The sequence below is a fragment of the Lipotes vexillifer genome, unplaced genomic scaffold (assembly GCF_000442215.2).
Source record: "Lipotes vexillifer unplaced genomic scaffold, Lipotes_vexillifer_v1.1 scaffold3, whole genome shotgun sequence".
Lineage (NCBI taxonomy): Eukaryota > Metazoa > Chordata > Mammalia > Artiodactyla > Lipotidae > Lipotes > Lipotes vexillifer.
Window position 1 is genome coordinate 3,862,683 of NW_006783631.1, and position 11,766 is coordinate 3,874,448.

The window sequence follows — 11,766 nt, forward strand, 5'->3', positions numbered from 1 at the left end:
GCATGACTGTGGGGTCGGGGGAAGATGGGCTGGCCCCCCAGGAGGGGTCCCCGTTGGCAGAGCACTGGTCCAGCAAGCACGAAGAACGTGGACCCGAAACCAAGCGCAGCCAACACCATTTTGTGGAAGAGACTGGAAGCAAAGCAGGTGCATCCAGAGGAGAGGACAGCAGACGATTCTTCCGGTCCGAGGGAACTGCCCGCTCCAGCTAGAAGCCCTCTGGGAGCGGGTCCTTCTTTTGCAGAATGACATGTTTCACGAACTGAGCATTTCTTTCTCTTTCTTTTCAGACTATTTTATTGTGAAACTTAACGTGGATACAGAAAAGGGCACAAAACAGACGCACAGCTCAGTGATTTATCACAAAGCCAACATTCATTAAGTCAGCCCTGGGGCAGGAAATGGACCACTGCAGTTCCCCAGCACCACCGCAAACCTCGAATCCTCCCCCACTGCCCTGCCCCTCCCCCCCAAGTTAACCACTAGCCTGACATTCACAGCCATCACTTCCTCGCCTTTCTGTTGAACTTGACCTCCTAAGCATCCCTAAACGCTTGCAGTTGTGCCTTCTTTACTGAGCTAGGAAGCTGGGCACCACGCCTTCTTCCTGGCTTTTCACTCACTGTCACGTTCTGAGGCGGTCACGTGCCACTTACCGAGAGGTCTTTACTGAGCATCTCTGAAGCCAGGCTGGCTGGTCTCCACTGCAGGGCACCTCGCAGTCTCTGAGCCTCCCCACACCTGGGCATCCTGTCCAAACCTGAGGATGTCCCGAAAGTGCTGCCCAGCTGAAGAGCTCCAGAACTCAGTATGAATCCAAGCTACACCACTATTTTTTTTTTTTTTTGGCCACACTGCGAGGCATGTGGGATCTTACTTCTCTGACCAGGGATCGAACCCGCGCCCCCTGGGTTGGAAGCGTGGATTCTTAACCACTGGACCGCCAGGGAAGTCCCTTCACCACTTTCTGATTGTGTCGTTTTGAACAAGGTACTTGTTTTCTCTGAGACCTCATTTTCTCCTTTGTAAAATGGTGATAATAGTATCTCCTTGCAGGATGGTTTTAAGAATTATGAATGTTTGGGTAAATGCAGGCCCGTGGTACACATCTTGTCCTCTAAGCGATAATGTTCCTATCCTGATGTGATGTATATACCATATTACTTATAAAGCAACCACTTGTGAGACAGACCTTTTTTCTACTTTATATTTGAAAGCATGATGGTATCTACACAATGCTGCCACAGTCCTGACTGAAAGGACGCCCTCTACAAAAGAGCTCTCCGGGAACTTCCCTGGTGGCGCAGTGGTTAAGAATCTGCCTGCCAAAGCAGGGAACACTGGTCCAGGAAGATCCCACATGCCGCAGAGCAACTAAGCCCGTGCGCCACAACTACTGAGCCTGCGCTCTGGAGTCCGCAAGCCACAACTACTGAGCCCGCATGCCACAGTTACTTAAGCCCATGCACCTAGAACCCGTGCTCTGTAACAAATGCAGCCAGCTCAATGAGAAGCCCGTGCACCACAATGAAGAGTAGCCCCCGGTTGCCGCAACTAGAGAAAGCCCGCACATAGCAACAAAGACCCAACGCAGCCTAAATAAATGAATAAATAATAAAATAAATTTTTTAAAAAATGTGCTTTCTGCCCTCAACGCATTCTTGGCGTAAAGGGAGTGGGCGGAAAGGCCTGCTGTCCTGGGGGAGCCCGGGACCCAAGCAGCTTGTCCCAAGTCCTGTCCCAGCAGGAGCCACCCAGGGTCTTTGGATTCCTCTAGCTTCCACCACCTCAGAGCATGGGATGTCCATGAAAATGTTCCAAAACCCTTTGTGCTCTGCCAGTTTGGGCATTTCAAACCCACCCCAGCAGGAGCAGAGAAGACACCTCTCAATAAGCAAAGCCACCAGTGTTAGAAAAAAAGGCAGATGGAGGTGACCTCTCTGGGACAGAACTGGCACACCAGGAGCTGTGGGCTGCAGGTGTGGGGCAGGACCCTAAAGTCAGGCCTCCCCCAGTCACACTCCCTCTCCAACTGGGCGCCCTGCCAAGCCCAAGGCACCCCTGATGTGGATGCCAGGCCTCCCTGGGGACAGCTGTGTCCCTGCTCCCTGGCCTAACCCCAACTCCTGAGTCTGCCCTGGCCACGATACCCCTTTGAAGATAAAGTGTCAAGAATCCCGGCCAGATGGAGATCAATTTTAAAATACAGAAGACAGTAGCGAAAATAAAGAAGTGAATGAATGAAATTTAACACCCTCATTCACCCGTGGATGTTCCTTAATCTGTTTGCAATTTCACCCATGGATGCAGATGTCCCACTGAGTTAGAGAAATGGAATTACACTCAGGTCCCCAGATGTCACTCTGATCTCTCTTGGTCCTTTGTCCCTGCTGGACCCCAAAGGGGACAGGTTGGAGAGGTTGGGCTTGGGTGACTTTCCTTAAACTGGGTCCCACCCCAAGAAGCAGCATCTTATACCCAGATTGCTCACTGGTCACCACGCAGGTATCAGGCCACCGGTCTTGAGCGTAGGTGGTGTCCTCCATGGATGGATAATGTGAAGAGATGGGAGCGAGCTCTGTGCAGCCAGAACCCCCCATTCAGGGTGTCAGCCCACACTTTCTGGCCAAGCCTTTACCACATGCAAGTCAGCGTTTTTAAGCCTGAGGTTTTTCCTCGGAGAACAAGGGCAGTAGTCCTGTCTCACAGGGAACTATATCCAATCTCTTGGGATAAACCATAATGGAAAAGAATATAAAAGAAGAAGGTATATCCAAAATATAGCAGAGGGAGGAACACTCCCAAACTCATTCTACAAGGCCACCATCACCCTGATACCAAAACCAGACAAAGGTGTCCCAAAGAAAGAAAACTACAGGCCAATATCACTGATGAACATAGATGCAAAAATCCTCAACAAAATACTAGCAAACAGAATCCAACAGCACATTAAAAGGATCGTACACCATGATCAAGTGGGGTTTATCCCAGGACTGCAAGGATTCTTCAGTATATGCAAATCAATCAATGTGATACACCGTATTAACAAATTGAAGGAGAAAAACCATATGACCATCTCAATAGATGCAGAAAAAGCTTTCGACAAAATTCAACACCGATTTATGATAAAAACCCTGCAGAAAGTAGGCATAGAGGGAACTTTCCTCAACATAATAAAGGCCATATATGACAAACCCACAGCCAACATCGTCCTCAATGGTGAAAAACTGAAACCATTTCCACTAAGATCAGGAGCAAGACAAGGTTGTCCTCTCTCACCACTCTTATTCAACATAGTTTTGGAAGTTTTAGCCACAGCAATCAGAGAAGAAAAAGAATAAAAGGAATCCAAATCGGAAAAGAAGAAGTAAAGCTGTCACTGTTTGCAGATGACATAATACTATACATAGAGAATCCTAAAGATGCTACCAGAAAAATACTAGAACTAATCAATGAATTTGGTAAAGTAGCAGGATACAAAATTAATGCACCTAAATCTCTGGCATTCCTATACACTAATGATGAAAAATCTGAAAGTGAAATTAAGAAAACACTCCCATTTACCATTGCAACAAAAAGAATAAAATATCTAGGAATAAACCTACCTAAGGAGACAAAAGACCTGTATGCAGAAAATTATAAGACACTGATGAAAGAAATTAAAGATGATACAAACAGATGGAGAGATATACCATGTTCTTGGATTGGAAGAATCAACATTGTGAAAATGACTCTACTACCCAAAGCAATCTACAGATTCAATGCAATCCCTATCAAATTACCACTGGCATTTTTCACAGAACTAGAACAAAAAATTTCACAATTTGTATGGAAACACAAAAGACCCCGAATAGCCAAAGCAATCTTGAGAACAAAAAATGGAGCTGGAGGAATCAGGCTCCCTGACTTCAGACTATACTACAAAGCTACAGTAATCAAGACAGTATGGTACTGGCACAAAAACAGAAAGATAGATCAATGGAACAGGATAGAAAGCCCAGAGATAAACCCACGCACATATGGTCACCTTATCTTTGATAAAGGAGGCAGGAATGTACAGTGGAGAAAGGACAGCCTCTTCAATAAGCAGTGCTGGGAAAACTGGACAGATACATATAAAAGTATGAGATTAGAACACTCCCTAACACCATACACAAAAATAAGCTCAAAATGGATTAAAGACCTAAATGTAAGGCCAGAAACTATCAAACTCTTAGAGGAAAACATAGACAGAACACTCTATGACATAAATCACAGCAAGATCCTTTTTGACCCACCTCCTAAAGAAATGGAAATAAAAACAAAAATAAACAAATGGGACCTAATGAAACTTGAAAGCTTTTGCACAGCAAAGGAAACCATAAACAAGACAAAAAGACAACCCTCAGGATGGGAGAAAATATTTGCAAATGAAGCAACTGACAAAGGATTAATCTCCAAAATTTACAAGCAGCTCATGCAGCTCAATAACAAAAAAACAAACAACCCAATCCAAAAATGGGCAGAAGACCTAAATAGACATTTCTCCAAAGAAGATATACAGACTGCCAACAAACACATGAAAGAATGCTCAACATCATTAATCATTAGAGAAATGCAAATCAAAACTACAATGAGATATCATCTCACACCGGTCAGAATGACCATCATCAAAAATTCTACAAACAATAAATGCTGGAGAGGGTGTGGAGAAAAGGGAACACTCTTGCACTGCTGGTGGGAATGTAAATTGATACAGCCGCTATGGAGATCAGTATGGAGGTTCCTTAAAAATCTACAAATAGAACTACCATATGACCCAGCAATCCCACTACTGGGCATATACCCTGAGGAAACCATAATTCAAAAAGAGTCATGTACCAAAATGTTCATTGCAGCTCTATTTACAATAGCCAGGACATGGAAGCAACCTAAGTGTCCATCATTGGATGAAAGGATAAAGAAGATGTGGCAAATATATACAATGGAATATTAGCCATAAAAAGAAACAAAATTGAGTTACTTGTAGTGAGGTGGATGGACCTAGAGTCTGTCATACAGAGTGAAGTAAGTCAGAAAGAGAAAAACAAATACCATATGCTAACACATATATATGGAATCTAAGAAAAAATAAAAAAGGTCACGAAGAACCTAAGGGTAAGACAGGAATAAAGACAGACCTACTAGAGAATGGACTTGAGGACACGGGGAGGGGGAAGGGTAAGCTGGGGCAAAGTGGGAGAGTGGCACGGACATATATACACTACCAAACGTAAAATAGATAGCTAGTGGGAAGCAGCCGCATAGCACAGGGAGATGAGCTCGGTGCTTTGTGACCACCTAGAGGGGTGGGATAGGGAGGGTGGGAGGGAGGGAGACGCAAGAGGGAAGAGATATGGGAACATATGTATATGTATAACTGATTCACTTTGTTATAAAGCAGAAACTAACACAGCATTGTAAAGCAATTATACTCCAATAAAGATCTTAAAAAAAAAAAAGATTTTGAGGAGAGCATTAATGAAAGTTTCAAGTGCCTCAGACTCACTGTTCACAGGTTTTGGATTTTGCGTAGGCTGCATCTGCCATCTTCTCTAGTCCTTGGCGATGTAAATATGTTGACTCTTGTTTCTGTGGACTTTCACTAACAGTGGCTTATCATCTCATGTATTTATTGGTTAGGTCATTGCTGAGCTAGCTCCCAATGTCCTCTACACTGCTACAGAATCTTTCTAAAACACTTATCTCTTCATGTCATTCCACTGCCTAACTTTCTTCAGTTATTCCTGTGGCCTGTAGGATGATTTCTTGGTGTGGCACACAAAATCTTTCATGATCTGACCCCAGATGATTCATTTAGATTTACTCTCTATCACTTCCACTTGTAGTGTATTCAATAGTAATTGAACCCTAAGTCCAACCAGCTTTCTTATACTGTTGTTCCTTGGCACAGCTGTTCTTTTGGTCTGAAAGCCTTCCCTACCACATGTCTCTCTGGGGAACTCTTCACAATACTTCACAGAGATGCTCTGTGCCTCCTCTTAAAAAATTCCACAATTTACTACACAGATTTCAGCCACTCATCCAAAATCTCATTGAAATTATAATATCCTTTTATTAGAGCAATTAACATAGTAGATTGCATTTATGTGTCTGTACATTTATTTCTCCACTAGATTATAAGCAACTTGAGCTCAGGGCTTGGCATAGGTGGTTATTTAGAAAGTGTTTGTTGGGACTTCCCTGGTGGCCCAGTGGGTAAGACTCCGTGCTCCCAGTGCCGGGGGTCCAGTTTCGATCCCTGGTCGGGAAACTAGATCCCACATGCATGCCTCAACTAAGAGCCCGCATGCTGCAACTAAGACCCGGCACAGCCTAAATAAATAAATTAATAAATATTTTTTAAAAATAGTGTTTGTTGAATGAATGAATGAACGGTGCTTTAACCCCTCAGTCTTTGAGCTCTGGGATTATATTTTTCCAGCTTTATTGAAGTATAATTGAAAAATAAAAATTGTATATTTTTTTTTAAAAAAAGAAGAAAGTATATATACGTATAACTGAGTCACTTTGCTGTACAGCAGAAATTAACACAACACTGTAAATCAACTAGACTTCAATAAAAAAAAAAAATGTGGCCATTTAACTGGGTCTACTGTGCACTTGGCCTGAACCATGGTGTATGCATCCTGTAAGTGGTGGTGATGGGCATCTGGAACAAAGACCCTCCCAACCCCAATACTCCTGTGACCCCTCCCTCGGAGGCAGGGACTCAGCTGCCCCTGGCCGAGGCCCCTCCAAGCCAGACAGCCAGCCTCCACTCGTCTCGGGCACTACCCTCTGGGCGGGTGCCTTGGCCACCAGGGCCTCCCCTTGATGTTCAGCTGGCCGCATCCACTATCCTCACCCGCTCCAGCTTCTCCCTACATCCCTGCCTCCTGAAGGCTTCTCCATGCTCTCTGGGTCCAGCACAGCCCAGCACCCTCAGTGGCCATGCTGTCCCAGGAGCCACCCACTCCCGGGCATGTTCCTGACATCTCTGATGTGGGAAGGGCCTGAGTTGGAGGACAGAGCCGGAGAACCTGGGCACCTGGGTTCCTTCTCAGCCTGGATGGGCCCCCCAGATGCCAGGGAACCTGGGCATGCTGTTTCCTTTCTGTGGGCCTCAGTTTCCCCCGAAGCAGCAACAGAAGAGTTTATGTAACCAAGGGTGGGATCCAGCTTCTCGCCACTCAAAAGCCAATAAAGAGGCCAGGTTGGTGGAAAGGAAAGTTTGCTTTATTCTGGATGCCGGCAACTGGGGCGAGGCAGGTGGGTGGACGCCTGTCCAAAGGCCGACTCCTCCCCACACCCTGACAATCAGGGGGCAAGAGCTTGGAGGGGGCTATGTTCAGAAACAGCAGAGTTGGCTCTGACCATCACCTTGAAATTTGTCATCATTGGTCTGACCACCATCATCTTGATTGTTTTCAGAATAGTCAGTCTTCAGTTCCAGGGTCGGTTTGCTCCCATTTCTGTGAGGCCAGTTCTTGGAATTGTGGCAGCTTAGGTCATGGCGACAGGCTGGTCATCATGGAGTTTACTTCTTCCACCTGGTGGGGGTTTCAGTACCTACAACAGCTCCCAGGATATGGCTCAGAATATTATCTACAGCCCTTGAGAAGGAACTAAAGGTCCCGGACTCTGCTTAATGACCAAACGATTATTATTTGGTCTCCTTTGACTCTTTTCCTTTGGTTCTGCGTTTCCTCGCTTCTCTGATTAAACTTATTCTTTGGCTAAAGTTCTTCCACAGACAAAAGGTGGGCGGAGGACATGGGAACAAGGACCATAGGGTCCTGCTCTGTTTCATTTAGACAAGCTCAGAGTTGTTCACAGCCTGGCCCTTCGCACCCTGGGCATCCTCAGAGCCCCTCTCATAAATCCGTGCCCTTGCCCCGTCCCAGTCTGGCCCCTCAGAGCAGAGTTTGGGGTGCACAGACACACGCTGCGGAAGGAAGGTTTTGGGGGGGGACGGCTTTGAAGACCCCTCGACTGGGCGATGCCAAGGGTTCCCAGCCGCGCTGACCGTCCAGGGCCGGGTGGCACGGGTCTGGCTGGCGTTGCTGCAGCCGGGTCACGCGGAAGCAGTGGATACGCCTCCTCCGTCACCTCTGTGCCAGAGACGGTCAGGACCAGCCCAGGAGCCTCAGTCCGCCTCACAGTGGGCCCTGTGTGCCCCCACCCAGCCCTGCACCCCCAGGCCCGGCCTCTGTTTTGTACACAAACACCCAGGACTGGGCGTTGGAAACCCTGCGGGCTGGTTTTATCTTTCCAAAAACAATGCCCTTTTTTTTTCTTAAAGGCACCTTTGCACACTCAGGTTGGGAAGGTAAGTAGAGGCCCTCAGAGAGGGCTGGAGGAGATGGGAGACCACAGCCCTGCATCCCTCCGCTACCTGCACGGGCCGGAGGGTCCCCCTGCATCACCCTGTCCAGCAAGGTGCCTGCCTGCCACACAGCACAGCAGGCTCAGAGTGACTGTTGGCTAACAAAAAAATAATGAATGAATCTTGACGCAGAGCCCCTAAACATCACCCTACCTTTGACTTTTTTTTTTTTTTTTTTTTTTTTTTTTTTTTTTACTTTTTTTGAGATGTGTCTCTATCAGGGCAGAGTCAAGGAGTGATTTAGGGCACAGGCTTGAGCCAAAACACTGGGGTTCAGATTCTTTCTTGGACAAGGTAATGAGCCTCTCCCACTCCAGTTCCCTCCTTCCTGAAACGGGGCTGTGGATGGCGTCTGAGCAGGGCCGTTGGGAGTGTTGGTGTCTAGACCCTAAACAGAGCCAGGCACAGGGGTGACACCAGATGTGTCAGCAAGTCCTTTCTTCATCGTGGGTTTATTTATTTATTATTAAACGCCATGGAGGCAGTGAAGGCTGGACTTACAGCTGGCGTGCTTTTCTCAGCCACCCAAGAATGGGGCCTGTGGGGTCGCGCAACCATGTTCTGCCCACGGTCACATGAGGGGAAGTTGCTGGGGACTGCTTTCAGGCTGTCCTCTAAAGCCTCTCCTCCCAGCCTGCAGGGTCTCAGCCCGTCCTCTCTCTGGAGCGAAGGGTCAAACGGAGGGCTCTGGGGCCCTAGAAAACAGCGGGACCCCCAGAGGGAGGGAACCTTGGTCCATGAATGACCACATGGAACACAGCCCAGCAGCCCAGATCAGCCTGGGAGAAGAGATAATAAATCTTTATTGTGTTGGCTGAGGTCTAGGGAGTGTTTTATGGTGTCTAGCATTACTTACCTAATACAGCCATAATGTGAGACTATAGTAATCAATTCTTCTCAGGGTATCGCCAACTTAATCTTTTTTTCTAATAATTGTTATCTTGGTGGGATTGTGTTATATTCTTGGTAGTCTTCTTTTCAACGTTACCTTGTGGCTGCTTCACAGACAGTTGAGTTGGTCTACCACCCATTCTTCTCTTAAGTCGCTAACAACCTAAAAATAAATGGCACCCAAACCACTAAGTAGCACTAAGTAGAACACGTGGTTCCATCCACCCCTTTACGTGGCCCAAGGGCAGAGTTGGGACATGGCTGAGATGGGGACCGTGGTACATGACCTCACCAAGGGTGTGAAGAGTTGAGAGGTACCCGGAGAAAACTCTAATTTGAAAGGATACATGCGCCCCTATGTTCATAGCAGCACTATTCACAATAGCCAAGACATGGAAGCAACCTAAACGTCCATGGACAGAGGGGTAGATAAAGAAGATGTGGTACATATATACAGTGGAATACTACTCGGCCATAAAAAAGAATTATTTCATGCCATCTGCAGCAACATGGATGCACTTAGAGATTATCACACTAAGTGAAGTCAGAAAGAGAAAGACAAATACCATACGATATTACTTATATGTGGCATCTAAAAAGTGATACCAATAAACTTATTTACAAAATAGAAATAGATTCACAGACACAGAAAACAAACTTAGGGTTACCAAAGGGGGAACGGGGAGAGGGATAAATTGGGAGTTTGGGATTAGCAGATACACACGACTATATATAAAACAGATAACCAACAAGGACCTACTGTACAGCACAGGGAACTATACTCAAGATCCTGTAATAAACCATAATGGAAAAGAATCTGAAAAAGAGTATATATGTATAACTGAATCACTTTGCTGTACAGCAAAGATTAACACAACATTGTAAGTCAACTATACTTTAACTTAAAAAAAGAAAAAGAATTGGGAGGAAGGGCATCCCACAACCTACCTAGACGTCCTGGATCCTCCTTCCTGGCTCAGAGCAGCACCTCAACCAGCAGGTGCTTCCTCCCTACCTCTGGCTCCATCACCCCCTCCCCAGAGCCACCTGGCACAGCCCTGGAGTCCCTGGCAGTCCTTGGAGCCAACAGACGCAGGTCAGAAGCCTAGCTCTGCTCTGGACCAGCTGTGTGTCCTTGAGTAGATGACCCAGCCTCTCTGAGCCTCAGCCTCCTTGTGGGCAAGACGGAGACGTTAACACCCACCTCAAAAGGTGCGGTGAGCACTGAGCGACTCACAAAATCTCAGGGAGGGAAAAATCTCTCCCTCTACCCTCTGATGTTCAGTGATTGGGGGCCAGAGAATTAAATGAACAGAAGGCAGATTAGCAAGAGAAAAGACAGAACTTTAACCTCTTGTGTACACAGCAGTTCACAGAAAAATGTGACTCAAGGAGACAGATAGAATTTGGGACTTTTACACCATCTTCATAGGGGAAGGGGTGGGGGAAAAGGGCACTAAGGGGAAAACAAGTCATTTGCTTTCCAGAATGACAAGTGGGCCCTTAGGAGAACAGAGGGAGGGATGATCATTTTGTGACAATGTTTGTTAGGTGATGTCTTATCCAAGTGAAGACTTCTTGACTTTTTCTCTCTGGTGATAGGAGTCAATCTTCCCTGGTTATAAAACCCCCGGGGAGGGGATTTGGCAGCTGAATTCTTTCAGAAAGCTCTGCTTTTAGGCAGATAAGGAGAGTTTTTAAGAAAAACAAAAAACAAAACAGAACAAAACGCTCCCTGGTGGTGTACCCTGGCTCATTCAAAAGTCTGTAAGGGGCTTCCCTGGTGGCGCAGTGCTTGAGAGTCCGCCTGCCGATGCAGGAGACGCGGGTTCGTGCCCCGTTTCGGGAAGATCCCACATGCCGCGGAGCGGCTGGGCCCGTGAGCCATGGCCGCTGAGCCTGCGCGTCCGGAGCCTGTGCTCCGCAAATGGGAGAGGCCACAACAGTGAGAGGCCCGCATAACGCAAGGAAAAAAAAAAAAAAAAAAAGTCTGTAAGACCCTCGGCCCATGGTGGGTACCTGACTCAGGGATCTTTCCACGCCGACCCACCCAGTGTTCCTTTGCCCCGTGCTTGGTCCTTTTCCCAATTCCCTACTCTCCCATCCAAACTGTCCCGTTCCCCATTCCCTACTACCATAGCCCCATTCCCTGTGCTGTGAGCTAATATACTCACGTGAAGTCCTGCCAAGGCACACCAGCTGGTCCCCTGCCCCGTCCAGGCACTTGTTCCCTGGGGCCTCCAGCTCCCACTCTTTCACTCACCCACCACCCTATTGCTCTCATTTAGTCATTCAACAAACGTTCCTGGAGAGGCTTCTCCCTGCCAGTCTTTGGGCTGGACCCCAGAGTGGCAGTGATCAGGCAGACCACCCTCCTCTGTCCTCTAGGAGCTCTTCCCAGTGAGGGAGGCGTTCAGACACACGGACAGTTCAGCCTATGCTCAGGAGCCCACGGGAGCTCAGAGGAA